Source organism: Parasteatoda tepidariorum, chromosome 1 (assembly GCF_043381705.1).
Source record: "Parasteatoda tepidariorum isolate YZ-2023 chromosome 1, CAS_Ptep_4.0, whole genome shotgun sequence".
NCBI lineage: Eukaryota > Metazoa > Arthropoda > Arachnida > Araneae > Theridiidae > Parasteatoda > Parasteatoda tepidariorum.
This window is the reverse complement of record NC_092204.1, coordinates 31828860-31847921: the sequence shown is the minus strand read 5'-3', so window position 1 is coordinate 31847921 and position 19062 is coordinate 31828860. Positions and strand designations below refer to the sequence as shown.

At 30.0% G+C, this 19062-nt stretch overlaps 2 non-coding genes across 2 annotated transcripts; both read right to left on the bottom strand.

Annotated features, from left to right (window-relative positions):
• Positions 1 to 11966: 11966 nt before the first annotated feature.
• On the bottom strand, positions 11967 to 12094 carry LOC122270711 (U4atac minor spliceosomal RNA). The gene has a single exon (XR_006225959.1). It is a non-coding gene; the product is annotated as a U4atac minor spliceosomal RNA (small nuclear RNA).
• Positions 12095 to 12831: 737 nt separating this feature from the next.
• LOC122270710 (U4 spliceosomal RNA) lies at positions 12832 to 12972 on the bottom strand. Its single transcript, XR_006225958.1, has one exon. It is a non-coding gene; the product is annotated as a U4 spliceosomal RNA (small nuclear RNA).
• Between the last annotated feature and the right edge of the window lie 6090 nt (positions 12973 to 19062).

Sequence of the window (19062 nt, the reverse complement as noted above, 5' to 3'; positions counted from 1 at the left end):
ATTAATTGCTTATAATTGACAATAATTAATTGCAAAGTAAAATTCTTAAATTCCAGATAAATTTTTATTTAAATGTGTCATTCTTTACTGCTTACAATTTTTAATTAAATAATGACATTAAATTTCGACAAAATATTACACGTAACTTAATTAGATGTTACTAATGTTTACACCGAAATAAATTTTTTGTAAAAAATTTATATTAATTAATTGCATATAATTGATAATAATTAATTGCAAAGTAAAATTCTTAAATTCCAGATATTTTTTTATTTAAATATTTAATTCTTTACTTCTTACAATTTTTAATTAAATTTCGACAAAAAATTACACGTTACTTAATTAGGTGTTACTAATGTTTAAAGTTCTAACTGTTCTCACTGTTTATTCAAAGCCTACCTTGTATCTAATGCCCATCACATAGATTAAATATTTGAAAGCAATTTTAAATAATTATGAATCAAAAGAAAAACAAACTTATTCAAAAATTGTTTTAATTTATTGTTCAAATTAAATCTCAAGAATGTATAAAGTAAAAAATGGAAAACAACATTCTCTAATGTATATATAATGAAACTGAGCATAATATGTATGTGTTTTGCTAATCTGAATCCTATTCAAATAAATTAAACTATGCAAATAAATAAATAGCGTACTTAATGGGTGAACTTTCAATGCGATATAGAACAATATTAAAATAATTCAGTATTCGCAAATTCAGTAATACATTTATTAAAGTTTTAAAAACTCACTAAATAATAAAAAAAAGAACAGTTACATTAAAAAAGTATTAGTTTTAAAAGTTTCAGTGTCCTTGTTCGTGCGACCTAGCCTCCTGCACCCTCCACTTCTCTGCACGCCACTGCTCACAATCATGTCACGCTCCTTTGTCACAAGTCACGTTACGTTACATAAATACATATTAACAGTTCAAAAACGCAACACATGTTATAGTTTAAATTTCAAATTTTATTTTTAAACTTAGTGTTTTAGGTGCGAACGACGTGCTTTAGTAAGACTTAAGAGCATAACAATAATGGTTAGGTGTGTACTTGTTTTGATGAAAAATATGAACAAAAATATAAAAACTAATTACATAAATTTTTAATCCGCAGATTTTAATCAAAATGCGTGATGTCACACTTCTTGGTACCCTCCCACCCCCCAAGTCACAACTTTAACCCGTTTTGTCCCAAATTTATATATTGAAATGATACAGAAAGTGGTTTTATGGAAAAAGTGGTATGATAGATTATCGAAATTAATTGGGCTTTCTACAGTTAGAGCATTCGAAAAGTCTTTGATAGATCAAAAAGTACTTGCTCCTAATAATTCTAGATCTAATCTGAAGTAACTAAATCATTGTGGTATCTGAGAATCTTTTAATTCACCCAGACAAATGAAAATACTGAAAGAAGTTACCCACCACAATGAATGTCTTTGAAAAAAGGAACTGTCTTAAATATATGACGCTGGGCGTTAACCGGTTAAGAACTTGACATGAACAAACCCTTATAGGCATTTCATGGTATGGGGAAAAGTGACTATTGGAGAGATATTAATTGAGGATTTTTACCGACTCGTTTTCGAAAATATATTTTACATATAAAAATATAATTACAAAGCAGGGCTTCTTGTGATTCCTCAAAATTATTATAGTGGTAGCTAATTTATCATAATAGTTATTAAAATTAAATTCAAATATAAATTTTCACTCCATTGATAACATAACTCCATCTACGTGTTTTAGTTATCAAATTATAGCGGTGATCAGGAAAGCTTCATGATAGCGTTTTTAAAATACATTTTATGGCAAAATTTATTTACCACTGTAATAATTTTTGAGGGACTGCAGGGCGCCCCGGAAAAGCATGTAAAGCAAAAGGGACCGAGAATAGGTTTGAAACGCTAATGTGTGTTTAATGCACAGTGTTGCCTTTCGGGAGATACCACTCTCCGTTCCACAGTAAAATGGACGTTAACCCTTTCGCGACGACTGTCACAAATACGTGACAGCATGAAACCGTATCAATCAGGGTAAAAAGATAAAACTGGTAATCAAAGTATTTCTTTAGCAGTTCATTTGTGAGAGGAGTTATAATTGTTTGATTTTTTTAATTCACCATTACTTTGTTCAAAATAAAACTATTTAGTTATACTTTGAATTAACATTGATTATATATATGATTAAACTAACAATAATTAAAGTAAAAGCAAAGTAAGTCTATTAAATTAGCAACGACTACATTTAAGTTACCGTTTTTTATTTAATTACAACTTGATTCTGATTTTGTACAAAAGCTTTTCTGAATCACCCGTCCCCAAGGGGTTAATGGAGGTTAGTCGTTCTTGGAGGATACCTTCATTGACCTCAAAATTGTTATCTAAGGTGCATGATTTTTCTCAATCGATTTTCATTTTTCTCAATATCATTTTCTTGGTGCAGAAATGAAGCTTCTGTTGGAGTCTTAAAAAATCGGATTGTTGAACAAAATTTTGCGTTTATAAAAATGATCCCAACTGATATAATTATGTGTAAAAAAAAGACGAACTATATGTGATAAAGCTATTTTAAATAAATGAACAATTATAATTTTTGTTAACACATTCAAGGCGGGGTGACCCACCGGTGGGTTACGCTAGATTNATCAAAATTTTTTCCTCGTCAGGAACATCAAATGGGCTGACCGGAATCGTCAAGGATCTGAATCAACTCTGAAACTCGCTGTATCAGACCTCATCTGTGATCATCAGAATCAAGTATGAACCGATCTCGTTCAAAAACATCCAGCTCATGACATCAGCTCCGGGAGTCCGCATGACCATGACATAAGCACTGTAAAGTGGTGAATTATATAAGTCTACGAATTATTTAGAAACAGTGGTGAATAAAAATTTACTAAATTGAATTTATTAAACCTAGAATCACAATTGATAAACTACCACTTTAAAATACACATCCTGTCCGGAGCAAGTTGGTATCTCTGAAATAGTTCTTCGACCAGTATTTTCTCTTTTCCGTCCCGCTTTCAGGCGCAACACCCGGCGTGAACGTGTTAAGTATGCATTTAATTTCATATAATAAAACTTAGTTAGCTTTAAAAGATGAGAAGAGTTGTTTGGTCTAAAATAAAAAATTTTTTTCTAATTTAACTTTCAGCTCTAGAAGTAAATCATTGATAGCATTGATATTACATAATAAAAAATGATAGAACTAATCGCAGAAGTATCAAGGGATTTAGTAAGAGTTACATGAAAGCACATTTTTTTTTTTAAATTCTATCTATTTAAACGTTTAAAATGCCTATTTAGAAGATTGCCGCCAGTGGTCTGATGGCGGAATCTTTCTTGAAATTCTCCAAAAGAAAAATGTCATTAAAGTGGGAAACCAAACTGTTTGTTACATAACTTACTGTTTACACTCTCATCACAATACCTGTAAATCACTGGATGCTGCATATTTTGGGTAGCTCAGTGTTTGGCGCGAATGCTCCACTAACTGATTCGTCGAATCTGTGATGTCCTGTGTTCTCAGGTCATAATGGAATAAGCTTATGCTAGTACATACCTGTAAATCATTTCCTTTCCTTTATTTATTAAAAGTGGTAACAATTTGAAGGTGTCAGTGGTGTTTTAGAATTAGAAGCACACTTGAATTGCAAAAGGTTAATAAGTTTACAAAGAGTTGAAAGTTTCCCTATTAAAGTCATAATTTTCAATATGGCACTTAGCTAGTCTTCAACTAATTTACATTACATACTTATTCACAAAAATTTATTATGAGCAAGCTTTAATTAAAGTTAAATTTGTTCACAGCCTGAAAATGTTACAATTGTTCGTTCGTTCGTTGTAATGGGACTGGGTGTTTGAGGCCTTACGGCCCTTTTCTCATTCATCATGAAATTAGACTAAGAAACATACATTACAGAAATGGAGTTCGTGAAATAAGAAAGAAAAAATGGCACTTTGCCATTATTAATGTTACGATTGTTTTGTTTTGTTTTTAATTTAATTCAACTATTTTAAAAGGTATTGTGATACTGATTACTAAAATTACAACTAATTTTGGTTCTTATTATTTTTTTAAAATTTCCCTTTAGGGACATGCTTGCTGAGCTCTTAATATTATAGTTTAGTTTTATTAATCAGATGAAAATGTAAGCCTAATATTCCCGATATCAGTGTCAACAACAGAAGACAATATGAAGGCTGAATTACACTAACGATAAGTGGGTGTAACAGACTGTCAGAAACTTTTCCCGGGAAGAAACGATACCGGCCAGTTCCTGAGTAATTCAACAAGGTCGAAAAAAAGTCGAAAATTGTTTTAGAAATTGGGATTTGGGTTCCATATACTGTTTGTCTACGATAGGTACTCTGCCAGACATTCGTCTGTAGCTGTGGCGGTGACTATGGTTACGAGGTATAATTATTTCAAGTAGGGATGCGAGGTCCCTCTTTGGGAATGGTTTCGGCGAAAGAAAAGGAGACCTCTTCATCGAAGCCACCCTCCCTAAAATGCCCTCTTCTTGTTTCCATAGCACCAGACTGAAGCAGACTTAGTGGCGGTCAGAGTACCTATCTTAGACAAACAGTAGATAACTAAAGTTTATCCCACTTCCCAGATGGTGATCTTTAGCCTCCATCTTGAATTAACTGAGGAGGAAAAGGAAAATATTTAAATGCAACTGTTGTGTCAATAAGTTCTTTATTGAAATATGGTGTTGAAATTCGTTGTGTTGCAGTTAATAGTTTCGCTGTACAATGATGTATTCAGTTCTTCAATGTAACTGAATTTGTCAATTAACTTCATGCCTTTGTACTTTGTATATGTTATCTTTGGTCATGTAGCTCGGTGCATTTAGCATAAATCGTAGTAATTTTTCACGGGAGGTATTGATTTTTTTGCTTTTGAGATGTAATTGCAGTCTCCCATACGGTTTACATGATTGGACGTGATAATTGGGGTATGCACACATGATATAAGGCAAACGTTTGTTGCAAAGATTTATTAGTCTTTGTCGTGATTTATTAGTCCATGTCGCAGCTTAGCGCTTTCAGGGAAGATGTGCGCCTTGTGCTTTTTGAAGAGTTTGTTTAGATTGTGTAACCATTATACAAAGTGGCCATTAGACATTAAAATGTAAAATTTCTATTATTTAGAGTAGTAGATAATTTAAAGTTGACAGTGTCTGCAAAGCACCTTTGGAATGCAAAGGGTTAATAGATTAATAGTAGTTGAAAGTTTCAATATTAAAGTTATAACTTTTCGATTATGTTTTTTTACGCATTATATCCTAATAACTTTAAATAATTCATTTTACCGGCATAATATTGATTCTATTGAATTCAGTATAAGAAATTCGTAAGAAATAATGCCTTGTTTGTGTAGATTCAGGTGTCAGACACATAAATAGGTGGTTTTCCTCTACATGTATAGCAAATGCGGGTTTGTTCCATCAAAATGTCCTCACTCCAATCCTTGATCCAAGAGTTCCCTTGTATTCTAGATATTGGGTTCAAAATTACAAGGTTAAGGAGTTGGACATAAAACTATTAGGATTATTGCATACATTAGTACGTATATTTACAGAGATAATTCGCATGGAATAGTATAATTTTAAGCACATTAAATTGAATTAGTCGGATGAATAGAATCAATAGTTGAAAAATTAATTTATGCGTGCTAAATGAATATTTACATTGAAACTGTTCTTTGTGTAATGTAATATGATAAACAGATTGAATTGTTGTAATCACTTATTGTAAATTATCTCAATTATATATTTACAAAATATAAATGGAGATAATTTACAATAAGTGAATTAACCAAGTGACTTAGATACCAAGTGACTAGACATAGAGAATATTTACAATATATACAGACTAATAAGCATATGATTAGAATAACATAGCTGTAAACTATTATGCTTTTTACAAAATATTTTATTCAGTAGTAGAGAATTAAAAACTAAAGCATATAAGTTAATAATTTTGCCAACATATTAAAAGCCTCACCACTGAAGAACTGTCCTAGTCCTAGTGTTTTGATTTTATTGGGCACTTGCGCCGTGAAACGACACTAAAGAACTGACTGACTTGACTAGAACTGACGCAAAGGGGGTTTGATATAAACTTTTGAATCAGTTACGTATAGTGGTGGGAAAAATTACTTTGGAATAATATATGAAAATATAAACTTGGCTCCACTGTAAGAAATTTTCCCAAAAAATTGTAAAAAGTTGGATGGCCAGGAATAATTAAGTAGGTAAACTAATTTAAATACCTTTTTTCCTTAAATACTATATAGAATGCAAAATACAATATCATGAATATAATAAAGATATAAAGTAGGAGAATTCCTGAACTGAACTGAATTTGTTAATTGGACAACTCGGACCGCTTTCTGCCCGTTTCCAATCCATCATAAAAATACAAGCAATGTGTAAAAAACAATTGAGTCTTTTTAAAAAAATGTTACAAAAGTAACGATGGGGGGCAAAAATTGCCCTATAATATTACAAATAAAGTAATAAATAATGAAAAGTTTTTTGGGTCTCTAAAGTTCACATTGTAATAAAAACAAGTTACTTGAAGAATGTCTTTATGTCCATAATATATCATGTAGTTAAATAGAGGAGAAAAAGTGATGGTTGAGTGATATATACAGATGTTATTTACATATTTTGATACTTAGAAAAGGAAGCGTTACTTCAATAAAAAGCTGCTATGGGTCTTATTGAGATGTCTTCTCCCAGATTTACGTAAAGAAAAATTTCGTTAAAGTTGGCGGTCTCACACATGGATAATTTTTTTAAAAAAAGTGTTAGAATTTAGTTTGGCAATATACTGATCGATATTAACAATTTTGAGGTCTTTGAGAATTTCTTTAGTACGTATAAACCATTGAGCCCTGGTGAGTTTACGTAAAGATTTTGTCTCGTATATTAAGCTTCTTAATTAGAGTTGGAGATATATTAGCCCAGGCAGGAGATGTATATGTTAAAATTGGTCTGATTAGGTATAGTAAACGTCTTAATTTTAATTGCATAGTGGAGTTGTAAAGTAAGCTTTGTAGTTTATTGCAAGCTGCTTGTACTTTGTAATATTCTGTACGTGATCATTCCAGCTGAATTTCCGACTGAAATCCATATTGGTTCATTATTTCTTTCTTTTAACAGGGCGAAATTAAAGTCTTGACTGAGCAGCCCCAGTTAAGCATTATATTAATCTGTTACGCAATCTTTACCTTTCCTATCCTTTTTTTTCTTCCTACTGTTCATTATAATAGGGGCATTGTTTTCCTTCATTTCAAATGTTTCTTTTACATTAAGTTAGTTTCATGAATTTGATGTTTGACTAGTTTGCTGTGAGTTTTTGTATTCTCATGTTTGTATCATATTCTCATGATTTTGTTTAAAATTTTTCTTCTGATTTGATATTATGCATTTTTTGTATTTCTTCCTGGAATTTGCAGAACCTTCGGGGAACTGAGAGAGCAATTTTTGACATTTGTCTGGCTCTCTCAATAGAAAAGGTTTTGTTTTCATGGCTTCCGTTACTGGTACCCCCTGAAGACGTCAGCCTCGGTAGCCGTATTTGTATTTTTATTTCCATCGTTTTCTTTTTTCTTTATTGCTTCAATTATTCTTTCTTATGAAAAATTCTGCTGCTTTGCGCGTTTCTTTTAAAGGAAGCTATGTTATTATAGATTCAAATATTTTGTTTTCTTTCTCCAAGGTATTTGGCTTTGTTGACAATTGGGATGGTTTCGTTGAGGAGTACTAAATTGGTTCTGAGATAGGATATTGAGGGCTCTCTTTTTATGTATTATTAGTAGTTGTGATTTCAGATCGTTGACCTGAAATTTCCAGGTTTGGCACTGTAACAAGCAAAGTCCAAACTGTCACCAGATGGCGCCGCAAGCGCAGCAGAAATATTAACTTTTTGTTTTTCAAACACTTAAAAAAGTAGATGTAATGTAACTCTAGAAGCGGCTTACCCCGCTAGTAACTTGCTTAACCCCTTCATCACTTTATAATTATCATGAATCATCCCATTTAATGTAAATTCATCATCTTTGTCATATTGTAATTAAAATCAATAAATGTTTTATGGATATTCAAACAGGCGGTCATAGAAGGTAAGTGGAACATTTTCCATTTCCTCGATTCATACAGAAAAAGCAAGAATTCATTTTAGATTGAACAGGCACCATTGTTTCATTTCGTAAATTTTATCCTACATTTTCTGCAAGGCTAAGTTAGGATCTTTAGATTTTACAATTATTCTACTATCACCTGCATTAAATGCTGTGATACTATTGTAATCATTTCTATCAACCAGGAAATCGGCTATTGTATATGTACATACAATACGGTTATTCAATATACGCCTTCGTGGCACTAAATATCGAAAAGTAGGCGTTATTTGTAGTTATGTAAGATTAGACTTGAATATTAATGACGGAAAATATATCAACCACTATAAATTATAAAATAAATTTATGCAATGTTTTATATAATTTAATTTATTATTGTGCTCCCCAATGCTCAAAAACAGTGCAAAATCTGATAAGCCAATGCAGATTCATTTCGCAAAACTCGAATTATATTCGGGGTTTGTGATGTGACGCATGGACTTTGACAATTTTTGGAGTCCCCCATTGTGTGGGATAAAATGCTAAAAAAATAAGAATTATTCTTCATCGGCCGCAATAATTTTTATGACAGCTCCAAATCTAGTGCGTTAATTTTAAAATTAATCTGTAGAATCATTAAATATTATTTTCCATGTTGTTGTCGTGTCAATGTTAGTGAAAAGTTTAATTAGAGTCCTCCAAAAGTCTTCATAACAAGGTTTGCAAGTTCTGGAGCCCGATGGTCGATGGGAGGTGCTCCAAGTTGAAAGAGGGAGCCGATAATGGCCTGGCAGTCAATAACATGGTCTGGAGTTAGTTGCAGATGAGGATCGTACTTGCAGATGGGATAGAATTTTATATGGGTGCGTGAGATCTTCATGCCCTTGAAATGTCCAGTACGTAGCCTAGCTATTGTAGAGGAGACGTTTCTTGGGCAGTTTAGATCGGGGATTATAAAATTTATTATTTTCCATAAATAATGTAATTAAAGGTGCTGTCTACAATAATTGCTGGTTTTGCAGCTAGGTGTCACCTTTTAGTTATTCACAGCATATCTTAACAAATAAGGAGCCTTTTTCACTGCATTGGCGGATATTTTAAAAATTAAGTTAATCTAAGGAAATAAACTTAATTTACAGTGTGGTAAATTTATTGTAGCTCGATTCGTGAGTAAGTTATTCGGGACAAGTCACTTTTACTTAATAATGGGAGAGCATTAAGCATTGTACACTACCTACATTTTTTCTGACTTTTATATATACAGTCGAACCTCGCTAACTCTAACCTCGATTTCACGAATTTTTCGATAAAAAATTCCCTTCAAATTTCCTATACACTCAGTGTTAAAAAAAACTTGATTTCACGAATTTTTTTTTTCTAATCCCTCGATAACTTGAATTTTTTTTTTCCACAAATAGTGTAGATTTTTCTTCTGAAAATAAAAAACCATTCCAAAAAAAATTAAAAAATTTAAGAATCGAAAACCAATTCTCATAATGATAAACTTTTTTTAAAAAATGGACATAAAGATGGCCAGTGACATGGAATGATGTGTCTTACTCTACGATAATGAATAGCTTCAAGAAGGCTGGACTCATTAAAGATCACGAAATAGTCAAACAATCAATATCGTTAATTCTGCTAAAAACTACACCGAAAATGATTGGGACAGATTAACCGGACTCATGAAACTTGATGACATGAAATTTCATGACATTGTAAACGTAGATGATGCAGTAACAGTGTGTGGTCAGTGGGATGACAATGATATCATCGCTCAAACAAACGCTTCTTGTGAAATATCAGAAGAAGAGGATAAGGAAATCGAAGATTTACCACCCAATGTTACTAACAAACAAGCACTTTCTGCAGTGGACACTGTAAGGAGATTCATTGAGAGGCAGCCAAATATGTCAGAGGAGACATTTAAAGCTATAGTCCACATAGAAAGTGTTACAGACAAACTTCCTTACGCATCTCTTAAGCAAACAACAATTGAATCTTTTTTTAAATAAAAGTGTAAAAGGTGTTTTTAGAATAAATATGGAATAGTAAATAAGGTATGTAAAGAGCATTTTTCTTTATTCCACGATCGATAACATACGATTTGCGATAATTCGAATTATCGGTATCTCGAATTTTTTCTCCTCTCCCTTCAAGTTCGAGACATCGAGGTTTGACTGTATATGTCTTCGACTCCTCCCATTAAAAAGTACAATAAATTACGGTTTATTTGTTTTTCCGTAAAATAAACATTTTAATACAAATTATATAATACGTTTTCCAAATTGCAAACCAAATAGACCTTTTGTTTCATTTTAATCCATGAAAAACATTTCTGTTTCGGTTGAGAAATACCATCAANATAATTAACTGGTTTTGTTTCATTTTCACCATCGGTTTCTTTTAAAGAAATTTAAAATTAGTAATGTTTGTGCAGTTTTGTGTAAAAGAAGAAATGCCTCCATGTTCACTTCGTAGTGATAGATAAATATAATATCAGTATAATTTTTTTTTTTAAGGTGTAAAAACATTTATTTAACAATTTATGTGATTTATTTTAATATTAATTTAATAGAAATTTTTAATCTCCTGTTCGCTACCTTTACAACTGCTGATCAAGCAGCACTGTGTGGTTCAAAAAAACTTTCTCATAAAGGAAATCAATGGGCACTCTGAATCATGATGGCCCAAACAATAATGAACAAATCGTAACTAGTAACTATGTTAGAATTATCGATTTAATATAGTATGATATATAACTGTAGTTGAGCCGACCTAATTTTCAGTTTACGACTATTATTGTTCAACTCCGTAGCCTTGTAATTATGAACCTAATCCAGTGGACAAGGGAGCTCCCGTATCAAATATAGGGAGACCACGAGAACCTCCCACGGTTAGTCTGACGGCAAGGGAACTCTAACCCATGATCCACCTAAGACTGAAAATGTTTTACGTCAACACTGTGGTCGGTGCGAGCTAGGTGCGGAATTCGTATCGACCAGCTTTTGCTGAGATTCGAATCCAGTTCACCTCTTTAGAAGGCAAACGCTAAATCCCAATTATGAAACCCTCGTACTACTTTTTTTTTCTTTTTTGAAAAAAAAAAAAAAAAAAAAACGGCCTTAACACTTAAAAATATAATTAGCCTCATAGATTTATGTATAAGTTATTTATAGGTAGTGGTGATTAAAATTCTTTTAAATACACTTTAATAAACTACTAATGAAACATAAATATGTATCTAACAAATCTCTAACAAAAATCTTTAGTAGTTGTGTCAGAAATTTTGTAGTTGTGATCTATCTTGGTTCTATGTCTGAGTGTGTATTAGAGTTGGCAGGTAATTTGCCAAGCATTTGATTTGCACATTTTATGTCAAAAGCAGTGATAATAGATACGAACTTCCAAAAAATGCAAAAAGTGATAGAAAAATAATTGTATTTTTATTTCTGTTAAATCGTTCATCCGTGGCTATAACGACATAATCAATGCATATTTAAAACGAAAATCTTCATAGCTTTTCCATTTAAAATTGAACTAAAAACAATATAGTAATGCCAATTTTGTTCTCCTTTAATAGATTTTTTCTTTTTAAATCTTCGCCACTTTTGACATTTTTAGAGAAACATATCAACTCAGCACTTGCCTTGTCCAAATAAAAATTAACAGTTATAATTTAATAATATTTATGACCCGAATACATTCGTAAATAAAACACTTTCATAATTAATGTATTCACCTTAGTCATTTATGAAAACATTTACGATGAAATAAGTGGTCGCTGTTATAAATTTTTCCTTCAATTAACAGGTGCACCCTTGCGGGTTCCAAAAATTGCATCCAAACCTAACAGTATTAGTCAAGCGATGCGGTAAATTGTGTCACATGGTTGTCAGCACGCTGCCCTCACTTGACGTTCATTGGACAGTTACTACCCGTGACAAGGACGGTTAAATTAATCAAGAATTTTATAAATGCTATAATCATTTTTATTATATTTTTAGTGGTAGATTCAAAGTTTGTCTTTATTCTTTATAACGCTGTTTATGTTTTTTAAATAATAAACATTTTAGTTTTTTTAGCATTTAAATTATCTTAGCTGGCAACTTACACTGCAATTGAGAAAAATATTTTGTTGTGTTATGACTGATTCTAATCTTATATGCAAATCTTAATTTTTCAAGTCCTAAAGAAAATTTATTTTTCCTACTAAAACTTCTATTTTATGTTTAACTTCTATCACAATTTTAATAAAAAATAATCTTATTGCATTTAATGATCAAAGCTAATTATTATCTTTGTTCCTGAAATTCATTTATTTCAATTTTTTATTTTAAATGAAACACGAAGTATAATTTAACGAGCTTATTTGGTTATTAAAATTTCATCGTTATCATAATAGTATTACTCATTTAGGGTGTATTATGAAAAACGTCAGTGTTAAGAATACTGAGCAATAGAATTTACAGAATTAAAAAAGCCATAAAGAACTCTCTCCGCACTATTAGAATAGCAATTTTCAGTCAATCTACTAGGTTCACTAGATTAAGTAACGCCTACCTTCTATTCTTAGCTTATCTCAACGTTGAAAAAAAAGCTGTGGTAACGCCTACTTTCTACTCCACCATATACAAAGAAACACGACTTTATTTCTATTCTAGAGATAGTTCTACTAATTAGTTTAAAAACCTCCGAAGAGGTTCCCAAAAATTGCCTCTGCCGACGGTTTTTCACGTCGACATGGCGGGGTATTGGGAAAAGTTTTCAACTAGCAATAGTCACGCCTCGGTAGAACCTCATTGGCTATGACACTGCCTCTGCGCAAAGCTAACGATCTTTGAAATTGGATATACATGAATAATTTATTACTTAATAATGAGTGGTAGATACAGTTTTTTCTTTTTTTAAATTCTTTTCCCCCCTCCTTTTTTTTTCTAAAATAAGACTCAAGATTTCATCTGTTTCCCGCTTCCAGATAACAATCACTCCTGACGCATTATGTCCACTCTAATAACTGCTTTTCTTTCAAAACGTAAAAAATGTAAAACTATTTGTTTTTGTAACTTTAAGTAACATGCAACTGAAGTGAAGTTGGACTAAATTCTGAAATTTTTCGAGTCACTAAAACTTGGAAGTTTTTCTATTTTTACAAGCGAACAAGAAAACTCTCGAACAAAAATTTCTTAACCTGTCACGGGATAATAATTGCAACATGTCCTGATACCCTAAATCTATATATCGGAAATTTTGTTACACTTTTTTTTCTCCCATTTGCAGAGATGCTAACTTGCTTTGTAGAAAAAATTTTTCTATTGGTTAATTTTATATTTTCATTCATGATTCTCGGTTTGGTAAGTTTGATTGAAAGTGGTTTTGCTCGTAACATTTGCTTGCACAAATAATTCAAATGTATAAATAGAATTATTATTTCTGTCAGACTGCGAAGAGACTTTAACTGTGTTAACGAAATTGAACAAGATATAGTTTTTAATTTTCTACTATTATATCAAATGCCAACCTGTTTCTGAATGTAATCAAATTCAAGCTATTTTTTGCAAAATTTACTTTGTAGTTATTTACCGTTTGTTTAAATTATTTTGGCGTGACCGGAGCAGTTGGCATCTCTGAAAAGGTGCCCATAGGGCATCTAACTAAACAAAGGATTTGAGTACCCACAACCTGGAAAAATTAAAGAGTGGTGATGAACCTCTCTCTATATTGCTTAAACTTTCATACAGTTAACCTCCAATTTAATTTTATAAAACCAGTTTTGAAGTTTTCACACCACGATAAACGAGCTTTTGTCAGATATAAATACTTCAAAGTGTGTATATTTTTTAAAATTTAGTTACCTCTTTTTAACTATTTCCAGGTCGTGCTTAGTCAAAATATATCCGATCTGAAGAGATTTAGATTTCACCAAATAACCTCTGAGTGTATTATAATAGCAATGAAGAAAAAATTTATTGAAGTAACCTTTCGCACAGTTTTATGACATATAGGGTGGTTGCAGCATTCTATTAAAATTAAAATAGTGGTAGAAGAATTATAATTCTTTTACTTACTTTTGGATAGACGGACAGTTTAACTACCACAGTAGTACGTTTGCAATTTAGGAATTTATTTCAGTTGCTGTTGTTTCTAATGACACTTGCCAATATCAGCAAGCCTACTATGGGAATCAAAATAAAAAATTTTAAGACAGAGGTGTGTTTCTTACTTTTCAATGGACCCATCTATGGACAAAAATAAGACTGCAGTCACACACATCCACGAATTTCAATTTTGACCTGAACCAGAGAACGATCAATCTCAAATTCAATACCCCAGAGGTATTGAATTTGAGATTGATCGTTACGGGAACTTGAAGAACTTTGTGACCCCGCCAAATATAATGTGCAACAGTCACCATTTAATACACGGAAGAATTTAATTTTAAAACAGACAAGAGTGATATTTTTAAATTGAAGTTAAAGGACCTTCTAGTCTCTTAGGACTTCCTATTTCTAGGCCCCTTTCTACTAAAGGCAGGTCTCTAGTTAAAATATGAATCCCATTTATTCATTAGTTCATATCTATAATTGTTTTATCTATTGATAGAGAAAAAAAAATTCACAATAATAAGTTCTATTATAATTTTGAAAACATAAATCTGCTGGTCCTTTAACTTTTTTCCACACTGAAGAATTATGCATCCTGTTTAATAGGGACACATTTTAAACGCTATAGCGCATAATCGGAATTACTAATAAATACAAAAACAAAGGCTAGCATGCTTTACAAACTCAAGCGTAAAATAGGAAGTAGTAACATGAAAGTTCTATTACGTATTTTAATTGCTAGCGTCACATGAACTAAGGATTTGGATCGAGCCATTCATAGGTAAAAATATATGTCACATCGGCTTGATAATATTTGTGTATTGTGCTTGATAATATTGAAGTAGTAACATGAAAGTTCTATTACGTATTTTAATTGTTAGCGTCACATGAACTAAGGATTTGGATCGAGCCATTCATAGGCAAAAATATATGTCACAACGGCTTGATAATATTTGTGTAATCAAAAAAGATATCATAGTGGTATACAGTATAAAAATTTACTAAGGCTATGACAGTTAATTCAATAAATCAAATATTAAGGTACCAATAAATATTGCATAGCTGCCAACAGGGATAGGAAAAAATCCAGTAGATTTTACAAAATAATATAAATTTCATGATAACTGTTCCATAATATTTCATATAGGGAAGTTTTTATTGTCATCAAAATACAAAAGCCTTATTACACTAATAACTATAAATGATCGGTAATATTTTCTATTTATGATTGGCATTAAATTTTAAATGTAATTTTATTATGGTGACTTTTAATTTTAAATTGTAGTAGACAAAGTAAATCATTATTGATAATATAAAAAGGATAAGGTTCTGAATAAAAACAAACTGAAATTTTTAGAACAAAGAAAAAGTAAAGTTTTAAACTGATAAGAGAGGCTTGTGTAATTATGTACTAAGTAATACTTAAATATTCAGGCTAGCAATAAATTGTGTAAAAATTCTGTTCCAATAGGATTTTTTTTTTTTTTGGAAAACTTGCTCAATTATAAGGAATTTTCTAAAATGTACAAAAACCAGGAGGATTTTTATTATACTAGTAGGCCTGGAAAAAATGGCAAAATCCAGTAGTCTACTGGTAAATATAGTAGAGTTGGAGGTTATGAGATTGTCATAGGACGTTCAGAGATTACTAAGTTTTCTTTCATTGCTAATAATTATAACATAACTAGAAACTTCTTAACTAACATAACAGATATGCATTATGCACACAAAAGTCGTTTGCGGAAAATTTGTCACATTGCAGAAACTTCTTTAACATTTCTCATTAATATACAACGTAAGTTCCAATTATTACAATAAACTGAATAATAGAGTAGGCTAATAGGATTAATATACTAATTATAAGAATCAATAAATTGATAGCAAAAAGTTTTATAATTGACATTTTGTGTTTGCAGAATATTTCTCAGTTTATCTAAGTATGCTAACAAACATCAAAATCACATTGAGCAAATTTTTTATACATACTACTTCATAAAAAATATATTTTTTTTCTATTATTTCATAAAAGTTAAAATAGATAAACTATTTTGTCCTTTTCATAAAAGAAAAATTTTGAATCACCATAAAATTATATTCTACAATGTAAAATTATAAAAATATGTTTAAACAATTTTAATCCAGCAAAAAAAAAAATTTTTTTGCATAATTTAAAAAAACTTCCCAAATTTAAAATTACTAAAATAAAACTTTTAAATAATTTATCTGTACATTTTATTCTCCCAATGAACATCCCACAATGCATACCACATGCATGTATGAACATCCCACAATGATTTATTTAGACAGATTTATAATTACTTTCAGGAAATAAAAATTTGAAAGGAAAATAAAGGATTTCTAAGGTGCCTACATGTCAGATTTAAATAATCAATGCTTACTTTAAATAAAAATAAAAAAAATTACGATTGAAACATAAAAACTACCTAATTCAATTAACAATCTGTCTTAAATCTAAATACAGATTCAATGAAAACACCAAAATTATAAGATGTAAATTATTCAGGGTTTTTGACGTCAAAAACCTATAAAAAAAAGTGCCAAAAACTTTCGTAATCTGTTGAAAACTGTCAAAAACACAAGAAAAGTTTCTTTTTTGACATTTATTTGATACTAAACCAAACCTCTCGAACAATACTAGCATTATATACTACATAATTACAAATCATATTATCTATGACACATAAAAAATGTAGCTTCAGTTATTGAAAATAATAACTGGTTTTTCTAATGGTACTCTTAATACTTTAAGATCCATATTAGAACTATTCGGCTTACATTACAGCAAATGACTATGAGTAGCTAATTATTATCAATCTAAATATCGATTTTGATTCTTTTATGTTATAATTTAGGTAGATTCTTCAGATAAAGTAAAATTAAAGTATTCACCAATAATGGTCTGATCTTAAGGTTTAATTTCTTTTTTATTGATTCTAAATATTTATTACATTCAGGAGAGCAGAGTATGCTTGACAGCACGAACAAGTTTCAGAGGAAATTCAAGCAGCCATGAGGAAATTTTTGGCTTAAAAAATTTCTACAAAATGTCTTGTTAAAAAATGTGTCGCCTTTGGAAAATTTTCTCTTAGAAAAAAAAATTACAATTTTTGTATTGATTAGTTTGAATTCCTTAAGTTTATAAAGTGGAACCTTAAATTTAATAATTATTACTATTTCTATATGTTATGATTTCTATTATTTTATAACATATATGCTCGTTTATTCAAGAATTGTGTAAACTCAAATTAATTTTTTCTTATACAAACTTTATTTTCAAAAAATAATTGTAATAAGTCACTGTGTTAAAAAAAAAAGCTAAAATTTTAGAGGAAATTTTGATCCAAAAAGAATCTTTATTCATGGGGAATATTAAGCTCTGAGAATTTTTTGCACTTCCGCTTATATATACAGGAACATTAGTGAACTAATGTTAATTATATTAATGTATAATAAGATCATTGATTAGTGAACTAATTATAATTTACAAAAACATAATTGTTAGCTAAAATGAGTTAATAATTCTTTCAATCTATCATTTCAATGGTTTAACTAAAATTACTTTTAATATTTGGTACAGCTATCCTAGTTATGTGTTATTTTATTATGTTATAATAGCTTTAGTATGTCTATATTTTAGTCTATGCAGCTCAGCATCAATCAAAATAATAGTTTCGAATTTCAATCTTATTCATACAAAACTGAAAAATCAACTTTGAGTACAAAGGACTCCAAAAAATTTTTTTAAATTGTAATTTTATGCTTCAGGCAAAAGAGGAGTTAAAATAAGAGTAAATAATAATTGATTTAACATTTAATGAATAAGATGATTGTTGAGTGTTTTTTTTTTATCAAGCTGATTGTTTTTGTATTTTTATATGTACATATAGTAGCAAGATTTCTTTAAAAATTTGAAACGTTTAGTCTTTAGAAGGAATAATAAATAAATTTATTTTTCAATAAAGAAAAGTTCAACTTAACATAAATTTCCATATTGAAGACAAAGTTGCGCTAAATTTTTTTCTCTCTTTAAAAAATATTATGATTATATACACCTAGATACTTCTCTTTTTGCAATATAAGGTATATAACTAAATCTTTAATCAACTAGAAAACTAAATTCTTCACAGTTTGTTATGCTAAATTTAATTTTTTCCCACCCCTGCGGCTCTAATTAAAAATTTATACAGCACAACTTTCATAAAAATGTTATAGTCTATGCCTCCAAAAAGTCTAAGGCTTTGCTGTTATATAAATAAGCTGCTATATAAACATGAAATAAAGCATTTCAAATAGGGAAGCTTAACAATAAACAGAAGAAAAACAATCAAAAATATTAAATAAAATGCTGCATAATATACATCTGAATAAACAAAATATCTCTAGATATATTTTTCTTAGATATATTTTTCACTTTTCAATGTTACCATAAGACTCTTAAAGAGCAATTTAATTTTAAGATCCCATTATTTACTACCTTTTAAACATAAATTAAGAATTTACTACAAACTGATAAGAATACAGATAGCTTTAAATTGTTTTAAACAAGAAAATTTATAAATACTTTTTTTTTATAAGAATGGAAAATACAAGATACATCTCAAACCTCAAAAATTTTTAGTTAAAAATAATTAATAGTAAGAAGGTAGAAATTAAAATATTTTTTCTTCTAAAAACTTTTTTACCCAGTTTACTAAACAGTGTTAAAATAATTATCAATTTATAAACAATAAAGTTAGCTATTAATCAAACCTAGATTGAGAAATAATTATTTTGAATTTTAAGTTACACAACCTACAT